Genomic DNA, 15,273 nt, shown 5'->3' with positions numbered 1-15,273 from the left:
ATGGTTTCCTCTAAGATGAGTCCGATGTTTTGGATCTTGGGGGAGGACACAGTCCTCAAGGACATACAGAATTCCCACAGTGACTCTCTTGGCAGCCACGTCATCTGGATCAGTTTCCTGTTTGAGGACATAAAGAAATATGATTTTCAATTCAAACTCACCTCACACACTACATGTCTTGTAGGGAGCCAGGCATCCCCTCTATTGTCATGTCCGATATGAAGTTGTCTGTCATTTTAGCTTTGTTGTCAAAGGACCATTCCGGTGTATACTGATCCATATCCCCGTTGTTCAAGTTTATCTGGTGCTGTCCATGGGAAAAATAATGAGAACATTTGTAAAGCTGACTTAATGTGGTAAAGAACCTTCAGTTTCTGTGCCCCATTTGGTCAGCTTTATTTCTCTGTTTCTATGTTTATCCAAATTTTCCCATTATTTTCTCTATGGACAGTATGCAATGACCTCAAACAACAGGGCTATGAATGATGTTGGCTCCTCACTCTAGTCACAAAGAACAAGGCTCTGGGAATCAACACCTCACTATACAATTGGATAACCAGCTTCCCAACCAACTGATCACAGGTGGCCAGAGTAGGAAATGTGACATCCACTATCCCTCAGCACAAGTGCTTCCCAGGGCTATGTGATGAACCCCCTGCAGAGCAGCAATCACACCTCCATCATCAAATTTACTGCTGCAATGGGTTGGTGCACCTGATCAGCAGAAACAACAATCAAATGGGCCTATACCTAAAAGGAGCCCAATGAATTAATAATAGGGGTGAACGATAATTATCGGGCCGATAACAGAAATGATTACATCATTCCGATAAGTCTGATAACATGACGAATAGCCCCGATAACATAGCCTATATAATTTCAGTGCCCCGCTCCCACTAACGCTAAATGAAAGTGTGACATATTTTAATTGTAATATTCCCTAGTGATACATTTTTACTGTAATACTCTCACATAGCCACATCCAGTAGCACCGAGCATAGTTTAGAGGTAATTTCCCCTCACAATCGCCAGAGGGCAGCACTGAACACATTTGACAAATTAAGCAGTAATACTCTCACATAACCTCAGAGGGCAGTACTGAGCACTTTTAACAAAGTTACAAACATTTACACTAGGGGCAGCAACGGACACACAGAGGAAGTGAGAAAACCATAGAAGAAGTCTACTCTCACCTGTTTATAAAACTCGGACTCCGCCATTTTAGGTCAGAATCTCTTGGGCGGCGTATCGATTAGATGTAACTGTGCGTTCACACCAAAAGACACAATTTTCGCCTGTTCGCGCGAAGCTGCGAATGTTGTAGCGCGACTCAGCGAAATCTGTCGCTGTGCTTAATGTGTGCTTATTTGTGTGCACTTAACGTTTTGCGGGGCGAATTTTGTCGCGGAGCGTTTTGCCTGCCAACGGTCATTCATGCCAATTCATTCTCATCAACCATGGCCGAGATGTGTGTCTGTACCTGTTGTGGAAGAGGGAGAGACGTCGGAATGCCCGTCGTTTATGGGTTAATAATATAATCCGGAGGCGCACACCGCTTTGTGCCATGATATTATATATATCGTATATATTATATGATATAGATATTTATATATTATATATAAATATAGAGCTCCGGGAGTCGCAAACGGCAACAATCACTTTCTCCTCCAAGCTGCGGTTCACTGAACGGTTGAACGGTGATTGGCTGTTTTACGTTACTTCACCCAGGGAGTGAACTGATTGGCTGTTACGTGACGTCACCCAGGGAGTGAACGCTGATTGGCTGTTTTACGTTACTTCACCCACGTTACCCACAGGGAGTGAACGCTGATTGGCTGTTTCAACGCGAATGCCGCGAAAAAGTTGAAATATTTCAACTTCTGCGAAATCTGTTCATTCGCTCATTCGCGCGACAAAATCCACGTGAACGCGCCCGCCCGTCTTGGGGAAAACTGTCGCCCCGTCAATCAAATCTTGTCGCGGGTCCCGGCGACAAAAAGTTTTGCCCGATACGCGTCTCTACGTTCACTTAACATTGAAACGTGTCGCGGGGCGAAGTGCGGTGTGAACACACAGTTTAGCTTAGAGACACTCCACGCGTGTTATATACGATCCCTCTCCTTTTGTTTCATAGACAATAGACCAATAACCTTAACCAAATAAAGTGAGTTAAAAGCGATCCTGTCTCGGCGGCCTTTCCTGGACTAAACATGCTCCAAAATCATCAAATCATGTAAGCCCTCAAATCTTCCACCTCTGAGGCACTACACCAGCGGTTAAAGTTTGTAGTCAAATCATGTGCAAATTCCAAATGACTTTGTCATGTTTCTTTCAAAATTGAAACCGCTGCCTATACGCCTCAGGAAAGAACTCGTATGACTTCAGCACCACCGCCTTAACACGGGCATACTTTTGACTGTCAACCGCATTCATAGCCGAAAAAACCTCTTAAGCCCTGCCTGTTAAGACGCACTGCAGCATCAATGTGCGCGCAGAGTCAGGCCATTTACGCACATCTGCCACCCTCTCAAACATGGCAAAGAATGCCTCAGGATCACGTTCGGAAAACTTGGGCAGCAGACGTAGATCGCCATTAATGTCAAACCCCCCTGCAGGTTCTGAAGGCACTTGTGCAGCCGCTGCAATCTTACCATCCCTTATCAAGTCCAATCTATTTTGCTCTACCTGCAACTTAGCCTGTTCTGTCTGCTGTTTAATTTTTTCAATAGCATACTCATTATCTAGCCTAAGTTTTTCCTGATCAGTTTGCAATTTAGCTTGCAAAAGGATTAATTCTTTTTGTTGGTTGAACGTCAACCCTGACATCGCTGCTGGTGAAGGCACCGCCGTTGCGGCACTTACTGCGGGAGCAAGAGACGCCTCCTCTTTCTTATCCCGTTCCTTAGTTGAAACCCCTGTACCAAAAAGCTCTCTTTTCAAGACTTCTAACAATGTCTCCTTTAACCTCTTATCACTAGCTTTAATATTAAATCCAAATCGATCTGCAATGCTAAGCAATTGGTTTTTGGTGCATTGATTTAAGAGCTCCACAGAGGGATACTGAACAACCTCATCTACTGTCACCATCCTGGGTATTGTGCGCTTTAAGAGCCTCCTAGCTGGCAGACCAAACAAAAAACAAACAAACAAACTACAATACAAGTGTCCCTCTAGCCTATATAAACCCCAGCTAACTCCACCCTCTTCGTGTGCCGGTTGCGGAGGATTCCTACGCACTGAAGGCCACCGCAAAGGCCTAGCTCATACCAAAGGAGAGGAAGGGCAACCAGTAACTGGCGACCCGCATGCCCCCCTTAGCCGTGCCCCCGAGTCGAGATATTCAATACGAACCTCTCGCTACTGCCGCACCTGACGCACCTAGCCACCCCCCGGCCTAAACCCGCGAGCTATTTTTACCCAGGCAGCTAAGCGCACCTACCAGGGACACTCGTATTAAACCATAAGCGTACAACTACCAGGAATAAACAACTCCCCAACCAAACAAAATGAACCAAACAGCTACTGTACTGTAACTGAAATAACCAAACCTAATCAAATTAACTCAAATCTACACAGATTAAGTCAACTCATAGCAATTAACTGCATCTCCCCAAAATCCGAATAACAAGCAACATTGCTTTGTCTACTCACCGGACTGTTGACCAAACAATGGAATGAAGGAACCCCCCAGAAAGATTCCCAAATACCGTCACTCCATTCACAAAACCAAAGTGTGGCACAAACCAATACAGGAGGGAGACTAAATTGACGCTCCAAACTCACTGCACAAACCAATTACTTGTAATGGACGAGCCCCCATTTTGTTATGCACCTGGCCTAGGGGCGCCAAGCTACACAACAAAAACGATGGGAGACAACAGTTTTCCAAACAAAATAAGTATTTATTAAATAAACTAATTTAAGTGTTCAAATCATAATTCAAAATATGGGATATGGAAGTCAGTAAATCAGTGGTGTGGAGTGTGTAGGCATGAGTGGATTATATGTGTGTGTTGTTTCAACAGAAGTGTTGAAAGGTGTGCAAAGCTGTGGAGCTGAAAAGGAAATGAAAGGAACAGAGAGCAGCCAGGAAGGAAGGACTGGGGAAGCAGGCTTTTATAGGGCGTTGGCACCCGGGCCCAGGTGTACGCCAATTGCCAATCAATTATGTCACTGCTCCCCAGTCCTAGAAACAAATAGACAACAGAATGAATAAGGGACAAAACTAACTACAACAACCCATAACCAATAACCAAAGAACCTAAGAGTGGAATGACAAAGTACTATAACACAATATACAGGGAACCGTCACATAAGGGTCAGGTCCTGGCACCTAAGCGCGTCCAATATGCCAGTGATGACAGTTCTGCCCCAAACAAGAAGGTGAGGACACAGAAACTTGATAGTTCTCATAAAGCAGCAGTTATGTAATTGACACCTGTTTTGGAAATGTTATTAGTAAGAAAGGCCTTTCAGATTTTGTCAGGTTGATTCTTGATTCTGATCAGCTTGAATCTCCAGTGTGTGTCTGTGTGTTTCACTAGGATTCATGTTGTGGACTGTCTGCTTATGAACTCAAACGCCTTGAGAACATCAGAGAGAGGGAAGGCTTCTTGTCTTCCTTGAAGTTATTGACAGTAAGTGGACATGTTGACTGGAACTCTAACCAACACAAGACTGATCAACTGGTCTCTCTCTCCCCCTCTCTCTATCCTATCACACTTTGTCTGTCTCCCCCTACTCTCTCCTTTCTGTCTCTCCCCCTCCCTCTTTCTGTGTCTAGCTGTCTCCCTCTCTCTCTCTGTCTTCTCTGTCTATCTGTCCTGCTTTTTCTCTCCCCCCTGGTCTTCTCCCTCTCTGTCTCCCACACACATCACACATATAGCTTTATTGTGTGTTACCTCCTACCACAGTGTAACTTCACACATATAAAGCATGTGATAATGCCATTCATGTCTTCCTCCTTTACCATACCTTGTAGTGTAATTAAGGCTGATATCCATGGAGGGAAATAATGGGATAATTATTGTTTTTCTCTATATATTAATATAGTTTTCGTCATCGTTTCAACTTCAGATCAACAACAATGTTTTTTGACTATGTGACTATGTTTACAGCCGGCTGGATGGCTTCAGGTCAGTGGTAGCTGCTCGCGTTCTGCCACCCGGAAGTGTCGTTACGGCTATTGTTTACTAACATTCTGAAATGCCGTATAGGACAATAGGACACGCTGGACACGCTGCAGGGCCGTGGAGGTAGAACTAGAGCAACTCGCGTCAACAGTGAAAATGGATCAGCGTCTTTTGACAGCAGTTGTTTCCGCGGTGCTTATGCTTACATAATATCAGAGAATATCCGCGTCAGTTCGGCCGCGGCGCAATTAATGATAAAGATCATAAAGACGTCGGAAGAAAAAAACATTTATTTTGACAGATGTGCCCGGAGTTACTACTTTACAACCTTGTTGATTACCAACATTTAGAAAAACATGTAGGCCTAATTCAGCCTTGGGTTGGACTGTTTTCAAAACGGGTAGGCTTTTAGATTAAAATAAGTAATGCTGTCTGTGAGTCTGTAGCAAATCCTACATCGTTATTGTTGTAGTAGGCTATTCAACCATTAGCAAGGTGACACTGATTTGCTATTGATACCATAGATAGACTGTATAATATTACCGTTAGTGTATTGCATAGGGGTCGATGTGAGCTCATGAATATTCATGAGCAAATGCTAACTGAATGGCTGTACAAGTGTTCTGAGACACGGCTGCGAACCGGCAACTTTCAAAAAAAGTAGTGCCGGTTTGGTGACGGTTCCATGCCGTGCCGCTGCCGTATCCAGTGGAATAGCCTACATTGACTATAATGGTTTCTAATGTCTTCGGCGAACGTTTTTATTGCCGTGCCGCTTCCGTGACGGTTCTGGTGGAAATTGCCCTTCACTCAACATTCCGAAAATATCTATCATGTTGGATAACCCAGATTTTGCGATCGGGTGCTCTTGGAGTTGATGAGATTCTATCTTAGAACACTACGGCAGACAGGATCTTCGTACAGATTCGATTATCCCCGATTATCGTAAGGGGCAAATCGGGCAGGATATCGGGACATTTCTCTTGTAGTGTGGGGTGAGCTATTTTAGGCAGTTGAAAATAAGGGAAGCATGAACATGGATTTAATGGAAATAAGATATGAGACTTAGGCAGTTGGAAATAAGGGAAGCAAACATGGATTTAATGGAAATAAGATATGAGACTTATATCAAACAAATACTACAGTTAGTGATGTATTGAGTACATAGAAGCATTTGTTCAAGGGCTGTATTAGGATTTCAGTACCACAGAAGTCCAACAGAGGACAGTGGTCACAATTTATTCTCTATCATATCAGAAAATCTTTGGAAACACCTACGCAATGCCACGCCTGGGTGTGTACAAAGGTTGAAACAAAAAATGGTTTTCATTTCATTACAACTGCCATCTAATACCGGTCAGAGAAATCTTGTTGATCGTGTCATTGGGTTGATTACTAGCGGCCGTCATAAAGGCTATCTTTAACAGTCAGCTTATTTACATTTAACTGCTTCAGGAGGTAAGGTAGAATTTTTTTATTTTTTTTATTGTGTGCTGTATAAAGTACTTTGTAACCTGCTTTGGAAAGGGGATTTACAAATAAAGTTATAGGCTATTATTAGGGCTATAGGCCTGCTACTGCTTGTCTTCTTCTACATACGTCCGTGGCTATTAGACCTTATTCTATAAACGTCACCGCGTTCGCGGTGGCCATATTGTTGGCATAGTTGACATTCCTAACATACGCGACAAACTGAGGATTTGAGCCAGCGAAGCAGAGATTTATGGCTGGCTAGAATTAATAGGCGAGACTTTCAGCCGACTACTCATAGCAAAGTCTGTTCCCAACATTTCACCATAGGTAACGAGAGAGTTACCTGTGGTAGTAGTTAGAGTTAGATCGGGAGCGTACCTATGTTCCCCGGTCGCGACTGTGTTTTTCGTAGGTGGAATCCGGAAAAAGTTCCGCCTCAAGCGCTAGGATTGGACAGACAGCCTGTCAGGCAAACTCACACACTGACTCCTAACCCTAAACCTAACCCTAACCATAACCCTCACCCTAATCGTAACCCTAACCCTAACCATAACCCTAATATTCATGATTCTTCCGGATTCCACCTACGAAAAACACATTCGCTCCCCGGTCACATACAAAGCGGGGAACATAGGGATGACCCTGTTTGATCGGTCTAGCTCACATAGTCTATACATTATTTTATCACAGGGAGTAAGTTGTAACGTTACGATGGATGGTTTCCATTTGATAACGTGCGAACGAAGCAATAATATTGATAACTCAGTCAGAACGACAGCTCACTTCACTCAATTCAGACAACTCACTCTCAATCAGTGTCATGTCAACAAAATGGCCGTGGCGACGTAAAAAGGGGTGTGCGAATAACCTCTATATTGCTATCTTCTTTTGTGGATGCCTGAGACATACAACTGTTTAAAATTAAATCATCATGATGCTAGTCCAGGTTTCTTTTGTTTCAGGGTTTCCTTTCTAGATGGGTACCCTCCACGGGTTCGTCTGCCTTTTGGTTGGCCTTCAGATCGCCACACATGGCGTGATGGCCTTTAGTAGTGGGGGATTTCTTCAGTCTTGCGATTCCCTGTTGCCTGAACATCCAACCGGTCAAGGCACAAATTTTCCCCCACAGGACACCGAACAACCTTTTGAGATCAATGCCATCGCCGGTGAGGGGGAGTCAATTACCGGTAGGCCTATATGAATAGTGGTCATTTTCTTTTAAGCGGGGTATAGCCTACATATAATTGTTTCTCAACATATCTGATCTCTGATCTCTTCAATCTGTATTTGTTTAGTGAGACTAGGAAGCGAGTCAGCTGCTGCTCAACAATTTACAGGGTTTATGGTGGAGGTCCGGAAATCAGTGAGTGAACTTGCCATGGGACGTTTCGTTGAGTTCGATCCTAGTAGTACTGGCTTGGATTGCAATGGCATTGAGGTAAGGTGCTACTCCCAACCTATTATTTTCTTTACTGAATGAAAATAATGTCATGTACATGCCATGTATAGGTCATATAATTACTGCAGTGACTTTAGGCCTGGTTTAGCCTTTTGTTTAACTTAGTTTATCTTTGTTTAGGATTCTGCTGTTACTCAAAACTCAAACGTTCCAAAGACTTTTGTTCAAGTTAAATGGCAAGCGCAGGAAAATGGATCCTCTTCATTCTTTTTACGGTAAAGGTCCAGTCTGTTATTTCATACACCTTAATTAATTAGCCTACCCTAATAATATGTGAATGTTTAAGCTTCATTCAATCAGTATTTTCCCTCAGGCCTACTCATATGAAAAAAGTAGAATAAGTACACGAGGAACATGCATAAAACAATCCATATTTTCACTTACAATTATCCAATTAGTGAAATGGTGATATTCATGGTTATTAGGCCTACATTAACTATGCATGTATTTATTGGTTTACCTGCGTGTGTGTGTGTGTGTGTGTGTGTGTGTTTCAGAGCCACATTTGTTAGAAGTTTCACCACATTTTGGAGACCAGTGAATGTCACTATACAGACACCAGCTTCAACAACACAGCCATCAACTACAACAATAACTTCCAAGCCCAGTACAGAAGAACCAAGTACAGGACAACCAAGTACAGGACAAGTACCTCACTTAGTACAAGTAGTACAAGTACAAGTAGGCCTAGTACACAATCAACATCAACCACACAGCCCGTTACTAATCATACCCGCACGTGCTACTCGTGAACTCGATAGTAGGCTAAATTGCCGGCGAACCGAGCTACCGTTCTAGCCTTCTCTCTGAAGGACGCTACAGTGTGTTGCATAGCAACCGCCGTGCACTTTGCAAGCAGCCAGGAGGGACTACTTTTTTGTATTCGTTAAAAAAATGCTTTTCCCGACTTTCTCGTTTTTTCAAAATTGAGAGTGTCTATGACTTTCATTTCGCCATACTTACGTAACCGTTTTATGAAAGCAATAGATCACTTCAGTCAGTGAAATGTTCTCATTATACCACAGTTAAGGGGCGTTGTCTGTCCCGACACGCAGCCTGTCGTGATCTATTGCTTAAATAATTCACCACCGGAAGTCGGGAAGGCCCATGCAAGTGAACGGAGCGTTGAGAAGAGCCGTGTAATAAATGTTTATATATATATATATATAATACTTGGAAATATGAATATATAAATGGGATTATAAGCTTATTTTTCATGTTTCCATATCCACTCTTCTCTCCCATCCTCTCCTAGCAAACAACGGCACAAATACAACTCTCTCTACAGTCTCTCCAGAAACCGTCCCCACAACTCCACCAGGTACCACAACCATCTTAAATGGATAGTCTATTCAAGTTCAAGCTTATTTTCATGTTTTAGATGTAGGGATCAACAAAACGAAAAATGACAATTGATGCAATAGCAACAATTTGGACAATTTCATAAAAGAGTATCCGCAATTAGATTAATCATATTCGGTGCATTGTAGTATCCTCAAGGAATTTGTAATAGCAATAATTTGCTATCATAACCAGGTCTTTGTGTGATATGGTGATATATATCGGGGGACGAGAGAAAAATGTCTATCTATCGTTCCTATCGTTATTTTACTTTACACCAATATTTTAGGTAATTCTGACCCTGCTTTACGTTCACTAGTGCCTGCCCAATACAGAAACAAACATGGAGCGTAAAACAGAATGAAGAAAAAGAGTCTTTACCAGCAAACGTTTCGACGTCGATCAGACGTCTAATCAATCAACGTTGGTCATGGAGGTCGAAACGATATCAGCCCCTCAAACGTCGATTTGAGGGGCTGATATGAAAGTTTTTCTATCAATCCACGTCATTTCGACGTTGTATAGACGACATTATTTCAACCTACATGAAATTTACTTTTAAGCCAAGTCACTAAATACCCACTTAATTATGAACACAAATACAATTAAGCTACATATCAGTTACCTTGTCGTTTGCCCTAATTTGTGGTTTTTCAGTAGCCTATAGCTTCCACTGCCACCATAGTTGACCATTGACACACCCACCAAACCTATAACAAGCGAACATGTGCTGCGTGTAGATAATATTTCTCAATGTTATAAACATATTTACCATTAGACTGTACTTATTAATTCCAGCAAATATTTCCTCCAACTGCGTCAACAAGTCCAATAGACGTCGAGTCACAACGTGACTTTATTTTTACCCTTTGCCGACATGATAACATAATCTTAAGGGAATGGTGATTTTGAGGAGAACGAAAGTTACAGATGTAACTACGGTTCTATGAATCCTAGATGACCGCCAGAGGCGGTGCTTCAAGCACTGGATATATCCACCTGCCGCATGCGCATTTCAAGTACCTAATACCAACATAGTCACCTGTGACCCCCACGTGACACCGGGAAGGCTATAACTTCCGGTGTCGTTAGAGGATCTGTTCCTAGAATCTTCTCGCGAAAACACAAGGATTCTGTAGTGACTAGAAGCTCTGGCAGTCATCCAGGATTCATAGAACCGTAGTTACATCTGTAACTTTAGTTCTATTTCATCCTTACTGACCGCCAGAGGTGGTGCTTCAAGCACTGGATGACCATACCAACAAGGCCACAAAGAATCCAACACCCACCTCACTCATTGGAGGCAGCAGAGCTTGGATGTAGGACCACACCCATTGGATGGGGGGCGGCGACGTTGACCCGGTAAAACCTTGTGAATGTGCCAGGCGTTGTCCATGATGCCGCAGCACAAATAGCCTCCAGGGGCACCCCTCTTAGTGCAGCCCATGAAGTTGCAACGCTTCTGGTGGAGTGGCACCTCACCCCAGATGGCGGGGGGCGGCCACTGGCCCCATAGGCGTGTGTAATGGCATCGATAACCCAGTGGGACAGTCGCTGTTTGGAGAGAGCACAACCATCGTGACACACGAACAATTGCTCTGACTGTCGTATGCTAGCAGTAGCAGCAATGTAGCCCGTACCGGGCAGAGCAGCTCAGATCTACCCTCCTCAGACGGGGAGTCAAAACGAGCAAGCTGGATAGGCTGGTTGAGATGGGTGCGTGAAAGCACCTTGGGCAGGAACGCCACATTCGGCCATAGAACTACACCCGAGCCATCGGGGTTCCAACGCAGGCATGTGCCACGGATAGGGCCTGCAACTCCCCGACCCGCTTTGCGGAGGTAATGGCAAGCAGGAAAGCCACCTTCATAGACAGCCACTTTAACCCTACCTGGGTCAAGGGCTCAAACGGGGGTAATGACATGGCCTCCAGCACCAGGGGCAGATCCCATGCTGGGGCCCTCAGGGTCCTAGGGGGACGCAGCCGCAGAGCCCCTCTAAGAAAGAGGGACACCAACCTGTGGCACCCCACCGTGGCTGCATCAACCCTTTCATGCTGGGAAGAAATAGCAGCCACATAGACCCTCAGGGTGGAATGAGCACGACCACTATCGAGGAGGGACTGCAGGAACTCCAGAACGGTGGCCACGGAGCAACGTGCTGGGTCCACTGCCTTCCCCTTACACCAGTCAGAGAACAGCTTCCATCTATTCTCGTACTGTGCCTTGGTAGATGGCGCCCTGGCATTCAGGATAGTGTTCCTGACGGTCGCCGTGCAGGACCTCAGCAGTGGGTCGGGCCCTGCAGTGGCCAAACCCAGAGCTGGAGGCGACTGGGGTATTGGTGCCAAATTCAACCCCCCAATTGTGACAGGAGGTCCTTCCTGTAGGGGAGGCGCCATGGAGAGCTGCAGCAGAGCCTGCGCAGCAGTGGAAACCAGAGTCTCCCCGGCCAAAAAGGGGCCACCAGAAGTAGCCTGTGACCCTGCAGAAGCACCCTCTGAAGTGTGGGAAGAATCAGGGGCAGTGGTGGAAAGGCATACAGAAGACTCTGTGGCCAGTCGTGAGCCAAGGCGTCCTGTCCGAGGGGGCTGGTCACCTCCGTCCAGGAGAACCAGAGGGGGCAGTGAGCGGATTCCTCCGAGGCGAAGAGGTCCACTTCCGCCCTGCCAAAAAGACCCCAAATCACCTCCAACACCTCCGGGTGAAGCCGCCATTCCCCCGGTGGGGGCTTCTGTCGCAACAGGAAGTCCGCGACCTGATTCCGGTCCCCTGGAATGAAGACTGCCCGCACGCTGGCCAGGCGGGGATATTCCCAGGTCAACCGAGATACCCGGAGTAGCCGTGTAGACCAAGTGCCCCCTTGGTGGTTTATTTGGGCAACAGTGAACTTGTTGTCCGATCGAACCAGCACGTGCTTGCCTTTCAGCTGGGGCAGAAAGTGGTTGAGTGCTAGTTGCACCGCACGGAGCTCTAGCACGTTGATATGCTCGTTGTTCTGGGCCGGCCACTGCCCCTGGGCAGTCCTGCCCTGCCACACCACTCCCCATCCTGAGAGGCAAGCGTCTGCTGTGACCAACTCCCGACGGGACGGGATGGCGCCCATGGGTACACCAGCCGACAGATATGTTCTCTTTCTCCATGGGGACAGAGAGAGGAGGCATCGCTGCGACACCCTGACCTTCTGGTGCCTGTGCCACTTGGGGTCCAGGTGGAGGCTGTTTAGCCATATCTGCAGTGGCCGCAGGGACAGCAAGCCAAGAGGCACCACAGCTGAGGCAGCTGTGAGTTTGCCCAGGAGCTGGAGGAATTGGATGAACGGCACCATCCTGCCACACTCGAAGAGGGGGAGGCGGAGGAGGATGTCGTTCACCCACCGTGGTGACAGATAGGCCCTCATGGCGTCTGAGTCTAGGACCATCCCCAGGTATATGACCTGCTGAGATGGGTCTAGGTGACTCTTCAGAAGATTCACTGTCAGGCCCAGCCGGGCCGCGTGCTGAAGTAGCCAAGCTGTATCCCAGGCCACCTGAGACTGGGACGGTGCACAGACCAGCCAGTCATCCAAATACGGCAGGACCTTCATGCCTTTTGCAGGGGTGCGAGAGCTGCCGCCACAACCCTGGTGAATACCCTTGGAGAGAGGGAGAGGCCAAAGGGAAGTACTCTGAACTGGAAATGCCGGCCGCGAAAGGCAAACCTCAGGAAGTGCTGATGGTGTGATGCAATCGGGACGTGGAAGTATGCGTCCTTCAAGTATACGGTGGTGAACCACTTACCCCTGGTAACCACCCGCAGTGTGTCTGCTGCGGTGAGCATGTGAAAGGGTAGTACCTTCAGGAACTTGTTGAGTCCCCTCAGGTCGAGAATGGGACGGAATCCGCCGTCTTTCTTTGCCACGAGAAAATATCTAGAGTAGAAGCCTCTGGGGTGCAGCAGAGGATCTACTGGCTTGATGGCTCCCTTGGCCAGGAGGGCGGACAACTCCCGGCTCAGGGCTAAGGCCTTCGCCGGATCGCCGTTGTTGAATGGGAAAGGGCCCTGGAGTCCCTTCAGCACGCGTGGAGCTCCTTCACGTATTCCTCTGAAGGGGGAACGGTGAATGTGGACGGAGCAGGGTTGCGCCTGAAGAAGGCGCTGGCCTGACCCGGGTCCGTCTGCGGGACATCGAGCCCCAGGCGAGCCAGAGCCACGTGCATAATGGCCGCCATAGAGGTATCCGCTGCCCCCTGCAGAGAGCTCTGAGCGGAGGAGCAGGAGGCCTCCCCCAATGTGTGAGAGGCGTCGTCTTCGGTATTAACTTCATTAAAGAAGTTAGCCGAAGCTGCAAGTGACAGGGCATCGTCCAATGAAGGCACATCCTCCAAGGGAGGGTCAGGCTGTAGTCCAGCTAGCCCCCGACCACAGCCAGGCTGAAGGGCCAGGAGGAGCGACTTCATCTGCTCCAGGTCAGACGCCAATTGGTCCACCTTGGAGGACAGCCCCCGGGGGCACCCTTAGCCGCAGCTCCGTCTTGCCGGAGCCGAGAGCGCAGATTTTGGGGGAGACCGGTTAAGGCAGAGGGGTCGTCAGCTATTGCCCGCTGCTCCACCCCTGCTAGTCTAGCCAGTCTAAGAGCCCACGGCAGGAGGCTGCAATTCATGCAGGCACTGACAGTGAGGCCCTCCCTCAAATGCTCGAGGCCGAGGCAGGAGGGCAGCTGTCATGACCGTCCTCCGGCTCCAGGGGAGCTGCGCAGGCGACACATAGGTGGGCCATTACGGCAGCCCAACAATCTGTGTCACCGGAATCACTTCTCAAACGGAAACAGAAAATCAATTAGCCTGAGCGTAAGCGCTGCTGCTAAAAGTAAACAGAAAAGCCAAAAAAAGGCAGTGTTACCGGGAGCGGGAGCGAGAGCACTGCCTTCACCTGTAACTAACAAATAGTAATTAGGCTGAGAGTAAGCGCTGCTGCTAAACGAAAAAACCAAAATAAAAGTAGATGGTGGTTAGAACAGAGCAAAGCTAATGGCTAACACACCAAACAATAAGGGAGCAGTGAGGACAACGCGTACTGGGAGCAGGAGCGAACGCACTACCTTCACCAACAGGCGCCGGCCACCTACCTGTCTCCCTCTTCAGACGTAACCAGCTAGCTACAGCCTCTGGAGAACGGGTAGTCCGCGGCTCTGACGATTGTCGCGAGGCTGCACGTAGGCTTGCTGTAAGTGTAAATGATCCTTTTCTCAAAGTCCAAAACGGTACTCTTTCCTGCGCCTTAGCGAGAAGATGAAAAGGAACAGATCCTCTAACGACACCGGAAGTTATAGCCTTCCCGGTGTCACGTGGGGGTCACATTAGGTATTAGGTACTCGAAATGCGCATGCGCGAGGTGGATATATCCAGTGCTTGAAGCACCGCCTCTGGCGGTCAGTAAGGATTAAATAGAACTTATTTTAACTTGTAACCAAATAAACACCTGTGATAAAGTGTAATTTAATTGAATTTCACCCATTGTAAAATATGTGGCTCAAATGCTAAACACCTAGATCAATTGGTTCATATCAAAAGGATAGCAATATTGAGCTAGACAGATACATCTATAATATTTTGTTTAGTTATGCATACTCTATCAATCAAGCATTAATACGTCCTATTCATCTTCAACAAAAGACAGATTTCAGGGTATATAGTGCACTCTTTTATTTATTACTTTTATTTATACCCAAGTAGGCCTACATCTTCTTTAAACAACAAAATTAAAACTTATTGGGACCAAAATCCCATCCCCCCAGTCCTTGCAGGTGCATGTTTCAGGTGAAAACTCATGGCTGCTTCAATTTCTGTATCTGTGGCCTTGGAATTCCATCTCTTCACAGCAGCTGGAA

General features: G+C 46.7%; 1 pseudogene across 1 annotated transcript; it reads left to right on the top strand.

Moving 5' to 3' along the window:
* The first annotated feature begins 7,536 nt into the window (after nt 1–7,536).
* LOC311353615 (putative ferric-chelate reductase 1) lies at nt 7,537–10,921 on the top strand (annotated as a pseudogene). Its single transcript has 5 exons — nt 7,537–7,792; nt 7,901–8,043; nt 8,185–8,279; nt 8,562–8,701; nt 10,812–10,921. The product of its transcript is annotated as a putative ferric-chelate reductase 1 (transcript).
* Nucleotides 10,922–15,273: the final 4,352 nt, after the last annotated feature.

Source organism: Micromesistius poutassou (assembly GCF_964030765.1).
Source record: "Micromesistius poutassou genome assembly, chromosome: 9".
NCBI lineage: Eukaryota > Metazoa > Chordata > Actinopteri > Gadiformes > Gadidae > Micromesistius > Micromesistius poutassou.
This window is presented reverse-complemented; position numbering and strand designations above follow the sequence as displayed.